This window comes from Meles meles, chromosome 3 (genome assembly GCF_922984935.1).
Source record: "Meles meles chromosome 3, mMelMel3.1 paternal haplotype, whole genome shotgun sequence".
Lineage (NCBI taxonomy): Eukaryota > Metazoa > Chordata > Mammalia > Carnivora > Mustelidae > Meles > Meles meles.
The window spans coordinates 44693751-44713559 of NC_060068.1; the positions used below are offsets into that span (position 1 = coordinate 44693751).

A 19809-nucleotide genomic window follows, 5' to 3' on the forward strand; every position below is an offset into this window, starting at 1 on the left:
CACACACCCTTTATTTTTCTTGGATGAATCCTTTGAAAGTACTTTCACCCTTAAATTACAACATTTCACTCCTTTGACTTCGCTGGTTACCCCGAGTGATGATCATTGCCGAAGAAGCTACTGTGTTGTTAGTTGCAAAATGGTGGTTTTCTAATTTTATCATTTTTTCCCACATCTGTTATTTGACATTCTTTTGTCAGGAAGAGCTTCTTCTCTTTCTGCTTCCTCACTTGTAACTCTGTAGACTCATGGCTTTTCTTTTTTTTAATTAAAAGTTTTTTCTGGTAATGTTATTACTTTTCTTAATGCTCAAATTGTCGCACATTTGTCCCATGGAAACTCCTTCAGTTTGATTCTTTTTTTTTTTAAGATTTTATTTATTTATTTGATACACAGAGATCACAAGTAGGCAGAGGGGCAGGCAGGGGGGTGAAGAGGGTCCCTGCTGAGCAGAGTCCGATGTGGGCCTCGATTCCAGGACCCTGGGATCATGACCTGAGCCGAAGGCAGAGGCTTTAACCCACTGAGCCACCCAGGCACCCTCTTCAGTTTGATTCTTAATGTCCTTTTGACATGACCCTGTTTGTCTTTGATCAACATTTCTTTCTGTCCAATGAGACATGCAGGTTCAGTACCTACTTTCCCAATTCTGGACTTTTCCAAGAACCCTGCTTCCTTTTAGTAGGGAATGGTATTTAGAACCAAGATCTGGATGCTAAGTGTGCTGTGGTTTATCATTGCTGCTGGATCCTTCCAGTAGGTAGAAATGGGAAAGAGATACATTAAAGTGTGAGTGTATACACATTTTAAATTAGGACTGCATTTTATATATGATTCTTCTTCATATCTAAAAATTGTGGCTTCTTAAGACCAACATTTTTCTAACAGTAAACTTAATAAAATGTAAGGCTTTGATGCAAGTCTTTGTGTCTTATAGACTATTTCCCTTTATGTTTGTGTTGGTACTATTTTTATTAGGTATTTATTATACGTCCTGTGTTTCTCTTTTGTACACGCTCACACATATCCCTAAATCTCTCCACCTCTTGTTATATCTCTGTTCCTTACTTTCCCTTTCATAACAGCTAGTATCATGCTAAGAATGATCTTTCTTCCATGATTATTCAGTCAGTATATCCTGGAAAATACTCCATCTATGTTTGTAAGAAACCTTCTTTATCATGGCTGCATGGTACTTCCTTGTGTGGGGGTACCATATTTGATCCACTCGGTCTCCTATGGTTACGGATTTGGGTTTTGCTCAGTGTTTTGCTCTTACAGATAATGCTTTCATAGCAAATGTGTTAGGAACAACTACTGTGGACAAGGCATTGTCTGAGTACTACTTGGTGACTTTAGTGAAGAGTGGGGTGTGTATTTTCTGCCCTTGAAGTGCTCACAGTCTTAGGGAAGTTGTCCTAAGCGTGCGAGCCAGAGGAATGGGTCATATTTAATAGCTGAATATGACTTAAATGTTCTCAGTAATTTGGAGTCTCTGCCTGCCCATGCTCATAGAAGCAGGATGAAACAGATACATGGGAGTATATCCTATGCTGGAATCCGGCTTCCAAGGAAAAAATAAAAAGAAGCCTTTTTTAAGTAGGCCCCATGGCCAGGGTGGAGCCCAGCATGGGGCTTGAACTCATGACCCTGAAGTCAAGACCTGAGCTGAGATCAAGAGTTGGATGCTTAACTGACTGAGCCACCCAGGCAGTCCTTATAAAGCAGACTTAAAAAAATTTTTTTAAATCTTTTATTAACATATAATGTATTATTAGCCCCAGGGGTAAAGGTCTGTGTTTATATCATTCACTTCTGCAAAATAAAAACAAATATGGTTCCACAACCCATTCATGGTTCTGGGACACTTAGTTACCCTGGGTTTTCAGACGGTTTGTTTGATTGTGTTTTAGAGTCCCCACGTTTAATGCGACCTCCATCAGGATTCCTTTTTCATTCCATTCATTTATTCTATGGTATTGTAGAATATTTAATGTAGGTGTAGAAACCTGTAATGAATATGTTGGCATTGTTATATTCATTGCAAATTATGTACAGTGTGTTATCCGTGTATGATGATTACCATTTTCGGGTTTTGGTATGTGGTTATACCTGAACTATATACATCTGGGTTCAGGACCTTAAAATTGAGCACAGGGATTCATGTGGACTTGATGACCGTTTTCTAGCAGACTTGAGCAGCATTTGGCCTCTCTCTTTTTAAATTCCCCTGCCTTGTTGTGTAGGTTTGTTCTGCCTTGGAAATGCCCATTGACAATATTCCCACCTTGACGTTCATTCTGCAGTGGTCAGCCCCCTAAAACCTGTAGGTAGTCATTTTCCGAGAAAGTTTCCGATGAATACTTACTATATCTAAAGGACAGTTTTGTAAATTTTTAAAATTTGTCTCAAGGATAGCTTACATTTTATTCTAAGTAAGCCCCCCAAAATATCCCGCAAACCCCCCAAGTCCCATATTATGACAAAGCTGAGAGTTTATACAGTTTTTAATAATTGTGCAAGAAATGGTCATCTTTTGTTTCATTGCGTATTAATATGTTTTCCCTGCACTGCTTTCTTGTAATTCTTTTCATAATACTGCCTTGCCTTTATGGTATTTAATCTTTTAAATGGTTTGTGTAATCCTAAATAGGGTATGCTACTCTGCTTTCCATATATCTCCTTTCAAAACATTGCAGACCGTGCTGATTGGTTTTCAGCTTTTAGAATCACTGTAGGGATGAATGCAGACTTGCTGGTGGTGGTAAAATATCAATGTTAAGAATTTCTGAGACGATGAGACAGTAGCTGTGGGTGACAGAGATAAGGAGAAGTACAGGGGCAAGTTTGAAAGTGCTGATGAGTACGTCAGAGTTATTTAAAGTTACAAAAGTAACCATCAGAAGAACTGGAAATAAAATAACTTTCTGATACTGGGGAGGGATAAGCAAAGTGGGAGTAATGTCATGTCATGTCACGTCCTCATCGTTCATATAGGGGTCATTAGATGCTTTTTAAGGTTAACAAATCCAAAAGGAGAACCAGATGCCTCTTGCTCCACCTCCAGAGGTAACTACCAGGGGACCTAAAAGTAGAAACATTTAAAAGTTGCCTCTTGCTGGGGTAAGGAGCTTTTGCTTTCCCTCATGGTGCCCGGTCTACACGCTACACATTTGGTGTGCTACTATGTATACCAATTACTTTACTAAAAAAAAAAACCTAGATATTTATAATAGAAAGGCTCTAAGACAGAAATATACAGACGAGAAAATAACCTAGAGGACAGGTTTAGCTACTAACTTCTCCATGATTAACTTAGTCCATTTTCATTAATTTTAAGTAAAACACGTTTTCCTTGTAACGTGACGTCATCTCTAACTCATGGGATATTTTGCACGCAGGCTTAGAGGCCAAAGAATGTGCTGGTGGCGAGTTCATTGCCATTGAGATCTAGGACTCCGTACTGCTGAGGCAGCTTTTGGCCATCTCATGTCCTGCGCCAGGGTGCAGGCGTCTTTGCGTCCTGGTGACCAGGCACAAAGCCTCGCCTGTGCTGTGTGTTGCGTTAAATGCCCTCACGGAGACACCACCTGTCACTCTGGTAGAGGACACTTCTGTGGAGTGTGTCTCATGAGCACCCCCCAGGTCCTCCCTCTCCTGGTTAGTGTGCTCACGTTGTCGCTGCCACCCTCCCTGTGTCTCTCCAGCCAGCCGAGGACAATCTCCCCTGCCGATTTCAGCCCAGGTGGGGGCTGTTTTCACAATCAATTTCCCTGAGAAACAAAGGGAAAGGCCAAATGCACAAGCAAGAAATGCAGCAGGGTGGAAATGGCTGAGGTTATGAAACACAGCTCTTTGTTTTTAATCTTAGGATAATGAGGTTTTAGGGCTTTGGCACGCATGGTGTCCTTTCCCCTCTCCCTACCCACGACAGATGTGGCTGATTGATCCCAGCACTCATTCTGGTGACTCAGCCTTGGAAAACTTAGCAGTACTGTGGACCGGGTCTAAGTCAATCAGATTTGGCATGGGGGGTGTGTCTCCTGTTGTTAAGATGGTTACATTCTGTCAGCAAGTCGACTTCATGGATCTTCGCCGGCACAAATCCATGGCATTCTGTCTGGTTCCACCGGGTCTACCCTCATATCTTGGTGTCTTTGGGACAGCCACCTGTCCTGTATTCTTGGCAACCTCCTGTCCTGTCCCAAACCCTTCTCTTTCTAAAGATTTTTTTTTAGGATGTTATTTATTTATTTGACAGAGAGAGACATCACAAGTAGGCAGAGAGGCAGGCAGAGAGAGAGGAGGAAGCAGGCGTCCCACCAAGCAGAGAGCCCGATGCGGGGCTCGATCCCAGGACCCTGAGATCACGACCCAAGCCAAAGGCAGAGGCCCAATCCACTGAACCACCCAGGCGCCCCCAAACCCTTCTCTTTCTGTTTTAAAGTTGGACCACCCATAGTTTACCAGATAGTTGATGGGCACTCTACTAACTTGTCCATATTTTTTCTACCTGATTTCTCTTGAGCTTTCCTTATAACCAACACTTCTATAGTCCGGGGGGGGGGGTCTTATAAGTCTGGTCTTGTTTCTGTGATAGACTACAGCTTATTTATAAAAGGACACCGTTTATTTATCATGGACCCCACCTTGTTTATACAGCAGCTAATGCCTCCCAGCTACGACTTTCTTGGTTTATATGATTTTTAAAAAATTATCACGTTATGTGACTGCTCTCAACCAAACATACCGACTTTAGTGAGGTCTGAGGTTTAACTCCAACCACCAAAAATAACTGCTTATGGCTTTTGGAAAATGTGAACTTAATGCTGAAAGAAAGCCTCCAAGTCCTGTGTGTGTCTTTTTCCCGTGGTGCTCAGCAGCCTGAAACCGAACACCAGGAGTGTGGGCTTTCCTGTAGCTTACGTCCATCTTAGTTCGATACAGTGTTTCAGAATACTGTACTTAACTCAGTGTCATTTAATGGGAGACATGTCAACATAGTATCTCGGGGCTCCCTGCGTGTGTGTGACTTTGCAGATCCTGTCTGCCTTGCCTCATCATTATGCCAGTAGGTGTCACTGTGTACATTAAATGGAAATCGAAGATGTCATTGGTGAGAAGTTTCCAAAAGTATCATTACAGGTCTTTCAGAGAGCGCTCAATGCTAAGCAAGAATATATTTTTCCCCTTCCTATTTTTATGTTTGAAAATTGCCCTCTTAGGCTATTTTAAGAAAATATGACCGTGTTCTTTCTTTGCCCCATCCTGCTACCTTACTACCTTGCATACAGGTAAAAAATACCTGTTTGGGATGAATTTGTAAGACTCAGATGACAGTAGATAGCCATATTAATGGAAAAAGTGAAATGTTTTGTACATGTGTGTGTCACTCTTAGAGCTCTATTGCTAAGAACTCTTTTGGCAGGGAAGGGGCCGGATTTCTTCCCTCCAAATATTTGGTCATCACCATATAAGAGTATCCTGTAAATAACTGTGGTGATAAATCTTGTTTGCCACCTGAAGATTTTCTTACCAAGTTATTTTTAATACCGTGCAGATTAATTGGGGTTCTCTTCAGATTTCTTAATTTTTCCATAGCAACAACAACATAAAAAACCTGTTCCCTGATGATGTATCATATAATATTAGTTGAACTTAATTATGTAAACGTTTGAGGCTCTCTTGTTCTTCTACTTATCCCTTCAAAAAAAGAGAAAGTATTTGACTTTGTGTCTTCTGTTGATTTGGAGGGAAAAAAGAAAGATGCTCGTTATTCATTTATAAGTCTTTGATGTTAAGATCAGCAGTATCATAGAATACATTCATTTCAGTCCTACAAATTGAGACTGTACAAGTGTTCTAGAAAGTTCTGCGTGTGAGTGGGGGGGTACGTGGGGGTGTGTGCGTGTATATGCACATGCATGTGTGAATTTACTGGGGTCCGTTGTCAGAAATATTTCACTGTGACTTTTGCATTCTGAAGAAAGTTGGTGTTATGTTCAGGCAGTGCCTTAGAGAAGATTTATGGTGACTCAGGGTACCTGTGTGAAACGTGAAGGCATAGGCGTGTTGCTGGAGTGTCAGTCATAAATTATCTTCAGCCTGATTTCCCCCCTTGTACGTACGACAAATAGAAGTGTGTTCTGTCTGGGAAACAACATGTGTTGGAGAGGTTGTGGAGAAAGGGGAACCCTCTTACACTGTTGGTGGGAATGCAAGTTGGTGCAGCCACTTTGGAGAACAGTGTGGAGATTCCTGAAGAAATTAAAAATAGAGCTTCCCTATGACCCTGCAATTGCACTGCTGGGTATTTACCCCAAAGATACAGATGTAGTGAAAAGAAGAGCCATCTGTACCCCAATGTTTATAGCAGCAATGGCCACGGTCGCCAAACTGTGGAAAGAACCAAGATGCCCTTCAACGGATGAATGGATAAGGAAGATGTGGTCCATATACACGATGGAGTATTATGCCTCCATCAGAAAGGATGAATACCCAACTTTTGTAGCAACATGGACGGGACTGGAAGAGATTATGCTGAGCGAAATAAGTCAAGCAGAGAGAATCAAGTATCATATGGTTTTACTTACTTGTGGAGCATAACAAATAACATGGAGGACATGGGGTGATGGAGAGGAGAAGGGAGTTGTGGGAAATTGGAAGGGGAGATGAACCATGAGAGACTATGGACTCTGAAAGACAACCTGAGGGTTTTGAAGGGGCGGGGGGTGGGAGGTTGGGGAACCAGGTGGAGGGTAATAGGGAGGGCACGTACTGCATGGAGCACTGGGTGTGATGCCAAAACAATGAGTACTGTTACGCTGAAAATAAATAAATAAAAATAAATAAATTAAAAAAAAACAAAATACAAAAAAAAAGTGTGTTCTGTCTGAACGCAAGGGGGAGATTGACTGCTAGACATGATATATATGCATTTAAAAAACAGTGTGGCTTATTCAAGACTCCTGTTCATTTCTAATTTTATAAATTAATAATTAAAGTCCGAGTCTCTGTAGGCAGTGTGGTGCTGGGCAGGGAGCTGTGTCCTGGGGGCAGGGGAGTGGAGCTCAGGCCAGTCTATCAGCGCTCCCCGTTGTCTGTTGATGGGCAGAAAAGGGGAACAAGTGTTGTGAAGGTTAAATGTGGGTTGTGGGACACCTGGGTGGCTCAGTCGGTTAAGCGTCTGCCTTCGGCTCAGGTCATGATCCCAGGGTCCTGGGATGGAGCCACATGTCTGGCTCCTGCTCAGCAGGGAGCCTGCTTCTTCCTCTGACTTTGATACCCCCTGCTTGTTTGCTCTGTCCCTCTCTCTGATAAATAAATGAATAAAATCTTTTAAAAAAAAATGTGGGTTGTAGCTGAATCAATGTTACATCATTTCTTAAAAGACAAAGTGAAATCAAAGTAAATATGAAAAAATATAAACATCTGTTACATCTTGATACTGGGTAGATGTATCTCTTTGTACTGCTTTCTACCCACAGACTGATCTAATCGGTCTGGTTGGGGATGTGGACATTGATCTCTTCCAACCATTCTGCCGGTAACCATTGTGCAGTCAGGAGGGGAAGTGGTTGGTGTCCAGAGCTTCATGTTATTAAGTGGGTAGGCCAGACGTGGTTGACAGGGCCGTTCCCACATCACAGTCCACGATCTGGAGTCGAAGAACCTGTGTTTCCCATCCTTTGGTGAACATCACATATTCTTTGTTGGCGAGAGGCTTGCCATGTATGTACACTGGTGGGGGGCTGTCGGGGCCATTTTTTGAGAGCTTCTTTCTCCTGATGCTCTTGCCCTTGACTTGAAAGCTTTGCTCTTTGCCATTTGCACTGGAATAGCTTTCGCTGCCTGCTGCCAGCCCTCGCCTGGACATCTCTGCCCCACCAGAAGGAGCACAGGCTTCTCTGCTCTCCTGCTGCTAGTGTTCACAACCACCTGGCTGGGAGTCGTGTCACTTTAGAGCTAGGGGAGTAAATCCTTTGCCATCCCTGGCAGCAGAGGTTCTAAGCGGAGGGTGGGTACTAGTTGTACCAGCAGTACCTTGAGGGACCTTGTTTTTGTAGCTGTCATAAAGCGAATGGAAATTTACCATTTGCACCGGAAAAAATGTGTCTGTCCATGATGCTTCTGTTGAATAGTATAAAGTTCCTTCAACACTTACTTGGGCATTGACTCTGCTAGGCGCTTCCTACAGTGATGAAGGAATTCAGTGAGATCTCAGTTTTAAGGACAGCATATTCTCATGGCCGTGTGGGGGTTTCTTACTACCAGTGATTCACTTACAGGTAGAAAAACCATTGGCCTTAGTAGAAGCAGTTTTTAAGTTATGAAATATAAGAACTTTTTCTTTTAAGATTTTTATGTATTTATTTGACACACAGAGAGAGAGATCACAAGCAGGCAGAGCAGCAGGCAGAGAGACAGGGGGAAGCAGGCTCCCCGCTGAGCAGAGAACCCCGATGTGGGGCTCCATCCCAGGACCCTGAGATCATGATCCAAGCTGAAGGCAGAGGCTCAACCCACTGAGCCACCCAGGGACCCCAAAGACCTTCTTTAAAAAATTAAGAGCATGGGGTGCCTGGGTGGCTCAGTCAATTAAGCATCCTACTTGGTTTTGACTCAGGTCATGATCTCAGGGTCATGAGGTTGAGCCCTCATTGGGAATCCATGCTCAGTGGGGAGGAGTCTGGTTGAGACTCTCTTTCTCTGCCCCTCCCCCCTCACATGCACTCTCTCTCTTTCGGGAGATAAATAAATCCATCTTTTAAAAAATTAAGAGTTGAGAACATGCAAATATATGCATTAGAAAGTATGTTCAAATTTCAGTTCTGTGTGGCCATATCGAAATGGGTATTGTGTGGTATTAGAAAATGTAACTGGAGAAAGATAAAATCTTACCTGTCAAAGACCTGAGAGCCATGATTTTATTCCTTTACTAATAAAAGTATTGCTCCTTTATTTTTTTAAAAGATTTTGTTTATTTACTTCTCAGAAAGAGAGAGAGAGAGAGCACGCACATGCTGGGGGGAGGGGGCGGCAAGCCCAGGGAGAAGCAGGCTCCCTGAGCAGGGAGCTGGACATGGGACCCCATCTTAGGACCCCAGGATCATGACTTGAGCTGAAGGCAGACACATAACCAACAGGTATCCCATATTGCTCTTTATTTTGGGGGAAACGATCTAGATATTTTACAAAGACAAAATACTGCTAATATATTTTATGAGGGGTTATACCATGCTACCTAAGTTTTGGGTTGCTTGAAATTGGGCTTGTTTTCTTTTCATTGAGCGAGATTCTCTTAGGTCCTCACTGTGTGCTGTGTACTGTGGGTGACCCTGAGGGGGATGTCAAAGATACATAAAATGCAGTTTCTTTCCCACAGGAATATAGGCGGTTTGAAGAGATTATAGTTGCAACATTGAAAACTAGCGTATGGTTGGGACTAAAATACAAAGAGATAATACACATGGTCTTGGAATTTAGGGAAGACCAGCCTGAGGCAGAGGGGCTGGCGTGGAGTAAGTCGGTGTTTTGGCATTCCGGCCCCATTACCGCCCAAGTCCTGGGCCTCGTCCCTCCTGCTGTGTCTTTCCCATAGTCTTAATCCAAACTCAAGGTTTCCCTGACCTCTGACTCTTTTGACTTGGTCTCCTGTCATTGCTCTTTGGAGTTCATCAATTTATCTTCCAGAATCTTGACCCTCCACCCTTTCCCTTGGAGCGTCTTGGGCTCCTGTTCTATCTGGCCTCAGCCGCTGGAGGTAATGCCAAAGGCCAGCTGAGGCCTGATCCCAGGACCCTGCCCTGTAGTGGCTCATTTGGAATCATCCTGTCCTGTCTTCCTCTCACTCACTGCCTGCCTCTGGATATCTTTTAAGTCTCCCTTCAGGATGTCCTCCATGCATTTCATTATGTCCATTCTCTCTTTATCTCTTCCAAAAACAAACAAACAAAAAATGTTCTTTTGCTTTCTATATCTCTGAGTCTAGGCACCATCATCTGCCTGCTCGGGTGCCGGGTGCCGCATGAAACCGGAGGATAATCATTGTCTCTCCCTCATTTGGGCATTCGGCTGTTGACCAGAAATGTCGATGGCCTCTGGCCCCTGCTTCAGTGTCCTCTGTGCTCTCTCAGAGACAGTGTCTCCTCCGCCTTCTGTAGGGGGCTCTCCTTTGCTTGGTCCCCCCGCTCAATGGTGAAGTTTGAATGTGCCTTTCTGAGTATTTCTGCTGCCTTCTGGCCATCTCCAGTCTGAAGGTCAGACTTGCAGGTCGGGTGAAGAAAAGCCCCTTCCCAGTCTCGTCCCAATCTGACTCTTCCCCCTCCTCTGCCCCAGTCTCCCTCCTTCCGTTCCCTCTCCTAAGACTGTGCCAAGATCCAACTCCTATCAGCTTGTTGATGTCACACAGATAGATCATGTCAGTTCTGGTTCTCCATCTTTGTGCATGTTCCCTAGTCCTGCACTGTCCCTCAACCGCTCCATGGGCCACCTATAGGGCCCATGTGAGCCCTGTATATGGAGAACCATTGTCCAGCTCACAGACTTGCTCCTCTGAATCTCCTGCCTCCCTCCCCCAGGTGGAGTTGGTTGCACTCGCCTCTGTGCTTTTCATGTACCCTGCTTATGTCTCTCTCGTACCAACTCTCGCACTGTTGTGACAATCACTGAACAAGCCTGTCCGCCGCCGGTCTGGGAGCTGGGACCTGCAGACTGCGCTTTATGATCAGTGTACTGGACACCTGCACAGTTCATCCTTGTGGGTTAAGACAAGAGCCACACTGAATGGAATTTTCTTTCTTTGTTTTTGTTTTTGTTTTTAACTATTTTTATTAGCATGTAATGTATTATTAGCCTCAGGGGTACAGGTCTGTGAATCGCCAGGTTTACACACTTCACAGCACTAACCATAGCACGTACCCTCCCCAGTGTCCATAACCCAGCCACCCTCTCCCTAACCCCCTCCCCCCAGCAACCCTCAGTTTGTTTTGTGAGATTAAGAGTCTCTTATGGTTTGTCTCCCTCCCAATCCCATCTTGTTTCATTTATTCCTTTCTTACCCCCCAAACGCCCCACGTTGCCTCTCCACTTCCTCATATCAGGGAGATCATATGATAATTGCCTTTCTCTGATTGACTTATTTTGCTCAGCATAATACCCTCTAGTTCCATCCATATCGCTGCAAATGGCAAGATTTCATTTCTTTTGATGGCTGCATAGTATTCCATTGTGTATATATACCACCTCTTCTTTATCCTGAATAGAATTTTCAAACCCGGGAAATTTTTGTCCATATGTTTAATGTTGAATTTTATTTCTTAATGATCCTTAAATTTTGGTGCACCATAGTGTGTCTGTCCCATGCTCTATAATTAAAAACATAATTTTTCTATGAATCTGTTTAAAGAAAGAATGTTTCTAAATTTTCATACTTTTGATAACCTCCTGCATTTGTGGCATCAGTCGTTTTGGTGGACTATTGTTTATAATTAAAATGCTCCATTTTCTCTACAGGTATGTTCTGGTTTTCTTCTTTTCCTAGGTATACAGTACTTTCCAGTAACTGCATTAAAAGATGTATAAATATAATATATATTAAAATTAAAAACAAGAATTTACTAATATTATATCTAGTTGGTCCTAGAGTTAAATGGTATAGTAGGGACAGGAAATACTATGTTTGGTTTTTGCATCCTTCGTAAATTCTTGAGTTACATGGGTTAAATCTAAAATAGTTTTAACTTTTTAAAAAAAATTTATTTAAGGGGGCGCCTGGGTGGTTCAGTGGTTTAAGCCGCTGCCTTCGGCTCAGGTCATGATCTCAGGGTCCTGGGATCGAGCCCCACATCGGGCTCTCTGCTCGGCAGGGAGCCTGCTTCCCTCTCACTCTCTCTGCCTGCCTCTCTGCCTACTTGTGATCTCTCTCTGTCAAATAAATAAATAAAATCTTTTAAAAAAAATTTAATTAAGTAAGTTTTGTTTCCAGTGTGGGGCTTGAACTCACTCCTCTCAGATCAAGAGTCATATGCTCCTTATGGAGTTAGTCAGATGTCCCAAGTGTAACGAAGTTTTAAAAACTAGAACAAGAAAAGCTTGAGAATGATAGGTTGTGAAAGCACACAATTACCAAATGGAATCATTAAATTCTATCCAATCATTAAAAAAATACGTGTCTGTTTCTTAATTATTTAAGGTTATTACATGTTTTTAAAGGTTTATTTATTTGAGAGAAAGAGAGGGTGCACACTTGAGTCGGGGGAGGGACAGATGGAGAGAAGCTGAAACAGATTGGGTGCTGAGCAAGGAGCTGACCGAGGGCTCAATCCCATGACCCTGAGATCGTGACCTGAGCCAAAATCAAGAGTCTGATGCTTAACTGACTGAGACACGCAGGTGCTCCTTTACTTCTTTGTTTGAGAGAGAGAGAGGGAGGGAGAGCTCAGGGTTGGAGGGTAGGCAGAAGGAGAGAATCTCAGATAGCCTCCCTGCTGAGCACAGAGCCCCACATACAGTTCCCTCCCGCGACCCTGAGATCACAACCTGAGCGGAAACCAAGGATCCAATGCTCAACCAACTGAGCCACCCAGGTGCCCAGGTTATAAAATGTTTACATGCCTTTTTATAAATCTAAAATTATATGCTTCTTGGTTTAAAAAAATGATCTTAAAGTTATACTTTTGTCTCTGTTTTATAGACTCTTAAATTATTAGTGATTTACATAGTCATCAGATAACCCAGCTTCATGTATTTAACCCAGTTCAACATGCTGTTTAAAATGAACTCTGGGGGCACCTGGCTGGCTCAGTGGGTTAAAGCCTCTGCCTTCGGCTTGGGTCATGATCTCAGGGTCTTGGGATCAAGCCCCACATCAGGCTCTCTGCTCAACAGGGAGCCTGCTTCCTTCTCTCTCTCTCTGCCTGCCTCTCTGCCTACTTGTGATCTCTGTCTGTCAAATAAATAAATACATCTTTATTAAAAAAAAATAAATAAATGAACTCTGTAGGGTGCCTGGCTGGCTCCCTTGGAATATCATGCAACTCTTGCCCTCACAGTTATGAGTTCGAGCCCCACGTTGATCATAGAGCTTACTTTAAAAAAAAAAAAAAGAAATGAAATGATATGGAAAACAATACAATACTTTGTGGTCAAGGGAACATAAAAATGCTAAATGTTTTTTCATCGATAGTAAATCTGAGGTTTGTTTTTTGTTTGACTTTGACTTAAACTGCCTGGAGTTTAATTGGAAAAATGCCTCTGCTTTAGCGCTGTGCATATGTTGAAGACATTCCAGTGCCCTGGGCACACTCCCAGTGGCCATCAGCATCTACATCACATCCCCCACCCCTGACTCTCACCAGTCACACAGTCAGCTCCTAGAGGCCTGGGGAAGGTGTTAGCTCCCAGGAGGCATTTTAAGAAAGTGTGGAAGGACAGGGATGTTTCAGTTCAGAAAACTTCTTCCAAGTCCTGAATGTCCTCTGTGGAACTGTATGCTAGGACACACAGTGTATTTATAGCCCCCTTCCAGCCGTATGGGTGTAAAACAGGACAACCGTAGGTGAGTCCAATTTCAGGATTGGTTGGTTTGTTTTAATAGGTAAGAATCCTGACTTTGTCTTGAGGGCATCTGCAAGGACTGGAAAATGGAGGGAGGTGGGGGACTGGCAGGTCGATGCCTTAGTTCCTAATGTTTGGGTTCATGGTGCCAGAAGCCTGTGATTCTAGATCTTCACTGTGTTGGTTAGGGTTTGCCCTGAATCAGCTACTCATTCGGGAGTTTGGTAAATACAGGTACTTCTGGTTAACTGCATCCAAAAATCTTTATAATAGAACATCACAGCTTGGCCCTGGAAACACCTGTTTGGAGATCTGCTCAGGTTTTCTGAGCACAAGTTTACTGTTCTCACTTTCCAGCTCAGATGTTACTCCTGTCTATATGATTATGTGTGTAATTATGGTTTTCAGTTCTGGGACATTCCTTCAGATTTCAAATGTAGATGAATTTCACCTGACCATTCTTTTTTCCTTTTTTTTTTTTAAAAGATTTTATTTATTTATTTGACAGTCAGAGATCACAAGTAGGCAGAGAGGTAGGCAGAGAGAGAGAGGAAGGGAAGCAGGCTCCCCGCTGAGCAGAGAGCCCGACGTGGGGCTCGATCCCAGGACCCTGAGATCATGACCTGAACCGAAGGCAGAGGCTTTAACCCACTGAGCCACTCAGGCACCCCCTCTTTTTTCCTTGTTAAACTCAGACCCGTCATCTGGTCCACGGAGTTGTGGATGTCTCAGGATTAATCATTCAGCCACAATTAAGTAGCTACTCTGTGGGAAGGCCTCTGTTATGCCCTGGCGAGAGAATTGGAGTAACGGTTAAGTGCCAGGGAGTGGACGTGTATATAAAGTCAAGTGCATGTAAGTCAGGGAGTCCCAAAGACAGCATGTATCTATGAAGAGCTCTAAGACCACAGAATGTGCATGGGGTGGCGTTCTTCTGTGTGGTTAGGTGACCACATAACTTACCATCTAAACTGACATACTTTCGGAAGTCAAAAGTGGCAGCATGGATCATTGTGCTGGGTTGGTAGTGGTAAATCTGGGGGGCAGTTGGGATACATGGTCACTCTGCCCACTTATCACCCCACGCCCGGCTTTCCCTGCCTTCCACCATGCTTGCTGTGTCTATAGTCTGTCATCATGCCCCTTACACGGTTATATCCTCCAGTTGTTTTGTACCGTAGTCATTGTGAGTACAGTGAAGCAGATTTGATTTGAGTCCGTTTTTTGTTTCCATTCAGGCTTAGGGCTCAGTGTGCGTGAGGCGAGAGTGTTTGGAAAATAACACGTGGTCTGTGGCTCGGAAGCCCTGAGTTTACACGTGCCCTAAGGCATAAGCTTTGGCGTGGGTGATTGAGAAGGAAGATTTTCTTCTCGTGATCTCACTGTACAGAAAAATGCAGCTGAAGCATTTTATATGGTGTGATTTATGAAATGGCAAAGCTTAGACTATTTCTTGAAAAATCTAGCATGTTTGAAATAAACACACTTAACCCTTTTCTGCTTTTCTGTTGAGTGTTTCTCCTGATGGAAGCTGATACTCTAAGTACAAAGTCAGCTACAGTGGAAAGTCCCTTGTCCAGACCCCTGTAACTTCCCTGCTGGAGGCCTGGCCAGTGCTGGCATTGGTTTGGGCCAGGGATTGGTCGGTGTGTGATCACCCAGCCAGCTCTGCTCTGTGCATGCTGGCCGGGCACTGTGTCTCCAGCCAGGCCTCAGGTCTGAGGGGGGAGGCCCCTGCACAAAGCAGGTCACAGCTTGAATGGAGTGTTACTGGAGCCCAGAGGAGAGCAGTGGCCTTTGTCTGAAAGAAAAAAGAGAAAAGGAAGGGGAGACGGAAAAGAAGAAGGAAGGGAGGGGAAGGAAGAAAGGAAGGAGGAGGAAGGAAGGAAGAAAAAGAAAGGAAAAGAAAAGAAAAGGAAAAAAAAGGGAGAAAGGACGAGAAGGAAGGGAGAGGGGAAAGAAGAGAGAAAGGGAGAAAGGAAAGAGGATGGAAGAAAAAAAAGAGAAAAAGAAAGGAAAGAGGGAGGAAAGAAGAAAGAAAGGGAGAAAGAAAGAGAGAGAAAGGGGAAAGAGAAAGGCCAGAGGGAGGGAGCGTGGTAAAGGGACAACAGGAAGCTGACGCAATGGGTCTGAAGACCCTCCTGTTGCTCAGACTCCATTTTTTTTGTTAGTCTATGGGGTTTTCTGTGCTTTTCTCTTCACTTCTTTCTTTTCTTCCTGTGCTCTATTTCTTGAGTTTCTTCTGCTCTGTATCCTAAGGGGGAAAAAATTTTTTTTTTTTTTTAGAGATTTTATTTATCTGTCAGAGAGAGAGGGAGAGAGCACAAGCCAGGAGAGTGGCAGGCTGAGGGACAAGCAGGCTTTCTGCTGAGCAAGAAGCCCAATTGTGGGACTGCATCCCAGGACCCTGAGATCATGACCTGAGCCAAAGGCAGAGGCTTAACAGACTGAGCCACCCAGGCGCCCCTAAGAAAGTGTTTTTAACTGAAAGTCTCTGAAAGGAGATAGGAAGAGATAGACCATAGTGATTTAACATTTATTAACCACTTTCTTAGGGTCGGATAAGATGGGAGGTACTTTATGTACATGATCTCATTTACTTCTAAAAGCAATTCTCAAAGGTTCATCTGCTCTCAGCATCTCCTTTTATAGAGGAGAGATGAGTGCGGCAGTCCTTGGTGGTTAAACAACTTGGCTAGGGTCACAGAGTTAGTGGGACGGACAGGATTCGAACCTACAGCCAGCCGTGGGCACCTGCCCATTCTTTGTCCTACAGCTGCCTTCCCAGCATTTGGATGCTGCAGGCAGAGAAAAACTGACGCACGGTGAGCTTAAATAATTTACGGTGGACACATGGCCAATAAATGGGAAAGGTGGGATTTGAACCCACGTCTTTGGTCACCAGATCTGTGTTTTAAATCATACTGATTCGTAAGCAAGAAAGTTACTCCTTCTCATGTAACTTTTAATCCTATACCATGTCCTCTAGTCCCCCCCAAAATTCTCCAGAAGCTTTAACTTGGCTTCACTTTCAGCCAGTCTCTCTGTAAGGAAGAGAGTTGGCTTCAGCCTCAGAACGTTCAGCAAGAAACACACTTTAAAAATGAATATTTCTTGGGGCACCTGGGTGGCTCAGTGGATTAAGCCGCTGCCTTCAGCTCAGGTCATGATCTCAGGGTCCTGGGATCGAGCCCCGCATCGGGCTCTCTGCTCCGCGGGGAGCCTGCTTCCTCCTCTCTCTCTGCCTGCCTCTCTGCCTACTTGTGATCTCTCTCTCTGTCAAATAAATAAAATGAAATCTTTAAAAAACAAATGAATATTTCTTGGGGCGCCTGGGTGGCTTAATGGGTTAAAGCCTCTGCCTTTGGCTCAGGTCATGATCCCAGGGTCCTGGGATCGAACCCCACATCTGGCTCTCTGCTCAGCGGGGAGCCTGCTCCCCACCCCCCTCCATCTGCCTCTCTGCCTACTTATGATCTCTGCCTGTCAAATACATAAATATAATCTTAAAGAGTAAAAAAAGAATATTTCTTTTCATACTCACCTTAAAGTTATCTTTATATTTGACTGAACTAGAAAAGCTATTTAAGGAAAAATATTAAGTCCAAAGAGGATACAGATGTGTCCAGGTTGGGAGGTGCGTGGTGTCTGGGAATTCATAATTTGGGAGACCACTCCCAACTCAAAGGAGGAATTAAAAAGGAAAGATAAAGGCCAGACAACTCTCAGGGTGAAATTTTCATTTTTTTCCCCCCTAGAAGTTCGGGAAGACTGGTAATTTTGTCCCTTGTGGTGTTTTCCTTTTTCTGTGTGTATGACAAAATATTGGGAGTTTGGCTTAATGTCCCCTATTCCAGACATGTCCTGATTTAAATGTCACACTCATCTGTCTTCAATGCCAGTAGAAATAGCAGGTAGTTAAAACTGCTCTCTTCAGAACTGAAAGGAAAAATGTGTATGCAGAGGGCCTTAATCGGGTATTTTAATTCTTAGAAATTCCTATATTCTCCGATTTATAAGTTTTAAGTGTTTTTCAAGTTACCCATTTTTGCCCCCAACAGTGTAGCAAGCATCAAAGAAATGCCCATTTAAAAGTTCTTTACCCAGTGGCATAAACGTTTTCAACCAAGCAGTTACAGCTCACTAAGTGGTAATTCCATTTTTCTTTTGGAAAGGACGGCACAATTAGATTTTAGTAAGACTGAGATTTCAGTGTCTCTTGGTGCATTTGTCAGGACAGGTTCACAAGTAGTTTGCAAGTGTTCACGGACAAATCAGCTTAGGAATCCGTTGATACCAGCACAAATAGATTGTCCTCATCACCACGTAGACAAAACAGTCAGGAGATGGGGCTGGGGCCGTAAGTACTAGTGGCAGGATATAATGAAGTTGTATTCCATTAAGCGCTTGTGTACGGGGGGCAAAATGTCATCACCTGAATGTGGCTGCATTTCTGTGATACAACCTCATCTGTTCCGTCAACTAGTTTTGCTCTGATCAATAAGCAGTTTTCTGTGGCCTTTCACTGCTGTCAGATGTCATTGAGTGATGTAAATGCACGTCAGAAACTAGAAACTTGACAGCTCACCCGGAGTGGGAAGGGAGAGAGAAGAGGGAAATTGCTGCGCGAGACGTGGTTGACAGCTGACATCTCGGGGTAACTGATTGGACGCCAGCAGCCAGCCCTTTTCCCATATAAACACGAAGGAAAATGATCCTGGGACGTGTAAAATACAGAACAGATGTTTTAAAATAATTGAAGGGAGAAATTATTATTGTAAACTATAGCATAGTGCTTGTGTACATTGTTTATATGAGTTCTACCAAGAATAATTAGTTGCTGTTAGTTTTTGACTAAGAACAATGAAGTCAAGTGAAAATACGGTATTTCTGTCCATGTTCTCCATCACCGACTGCCAAAACGATAATTAGGAAACTTTGTGTCAGTCCAGGAAGAGATGTAGCCAAAAAGACATTTATTGTAACAGTACCCATGCAATAGTATATTACGGCGCAGGAGAAAGAGGGAAAAGACAGCGTATGTCCTCATAAGGAGAGACTGCCAAGGACCACTGCTAAGTTAAAAAGCAAGAGATAGATGAATGTGGAATGTGGGGCTTTTGTGTAGAAGGGAAGCACGTTAAGACTGACTCAGTTCACAAACACACATAGCTGGGCTGGAAGGACTGTGCGCGGTCGGTTCCCAGAGATCGAGTGACACGTGTCATTTGGTCGAAGCGTGATCCGGGTTTCAAGGGACACGTCACTGTTTATCGTTTCATATCTTTTTTTTTTTTAAGCTTTTAAAATCAAAAGAATGTATTACCTGTGTGAGATACTGAATTACTAGGACATTTATTTATTTCACGTTGAAAATTGTCTTCAATACTCCAGAAGAAACGCTGTCATTATCCTATGAACCAAGCACTTCAAGAGCACCCTGGGTGCGTTCTTTATTAACAAAGCTAGAGAAAGGCATTCGGGTATATTAGAATGAGAGGTTGTTAAATACTAGTTTATATCATTTTAGTATAATTGACTAAAACTCAGGGACGCTCTGGTGATGAAAGTCATGACCTATTATTTGCTGAGTACTTACCATGTGCTAGACACGGTACTAAGTACTTTATAAACATTATCTTACTCAAATCCTCACAAGGAAAATGCTCTCTCTATTTAACAGGTGGAAAAACTGATGCACGGTGAGCTTAAATAATTTACGGTGGACACATGGCCAATAAGTGGGAAAGGTGGGATTTGAACCCACGTCTTTGGTCTCCTCCTGAGATAAGTGTGGCATGAGTATCGGAGTGGAGAGAGCCATAAACCACAGGGCTGTGTGTATCCTATGGGGATGGTTGCCTTAAGCTCATGCCTGCCCACAATGGTAGAGTGCAGTGTGAAATCTCTGGGTGTCCTTCACTGTCCCCAACTGGCTGGTTTCCCTGTTAAGATGACTTTGACATGGGGCACATTCCTTCCAGCTCCCACTTCCTCCATAGTCTTGTACTTGCCATGGCTTAATCTCTTTCTTTGCTCTGAATTCCATGGTGGAGAGACCAGGCCTCTTTCGCTGCCCCCTGTGTTCCAGCTCAGAGTCTGGCTCATAAAAATATTTAATAAATATAGTTGAGTCTTGAACACCACAGGAGTTCGGGATGCCGGCTTCCCCCACACAGTTGAAAAGCCACCTATAACTTTTGACTCCCCAGAACTGAACTCCTAATTGCCTGTTGAAGACAAAGCCTTACC

At 43.5% G+C, this 19809-nt stretch overlaps 1 protein-coding gene across 3 annotated transcripts in view; it reads left to right on the forward strand.

Annotated features, from left to right (window-relative positions):
- Positions 1-19809, forward strand: part of SNX24 (sorting nexin 24) — a 160415-nt gene that overhangs the window by 39163 nt on the left and 101443 nt on the right. The window lies entirely within an intron of this gene.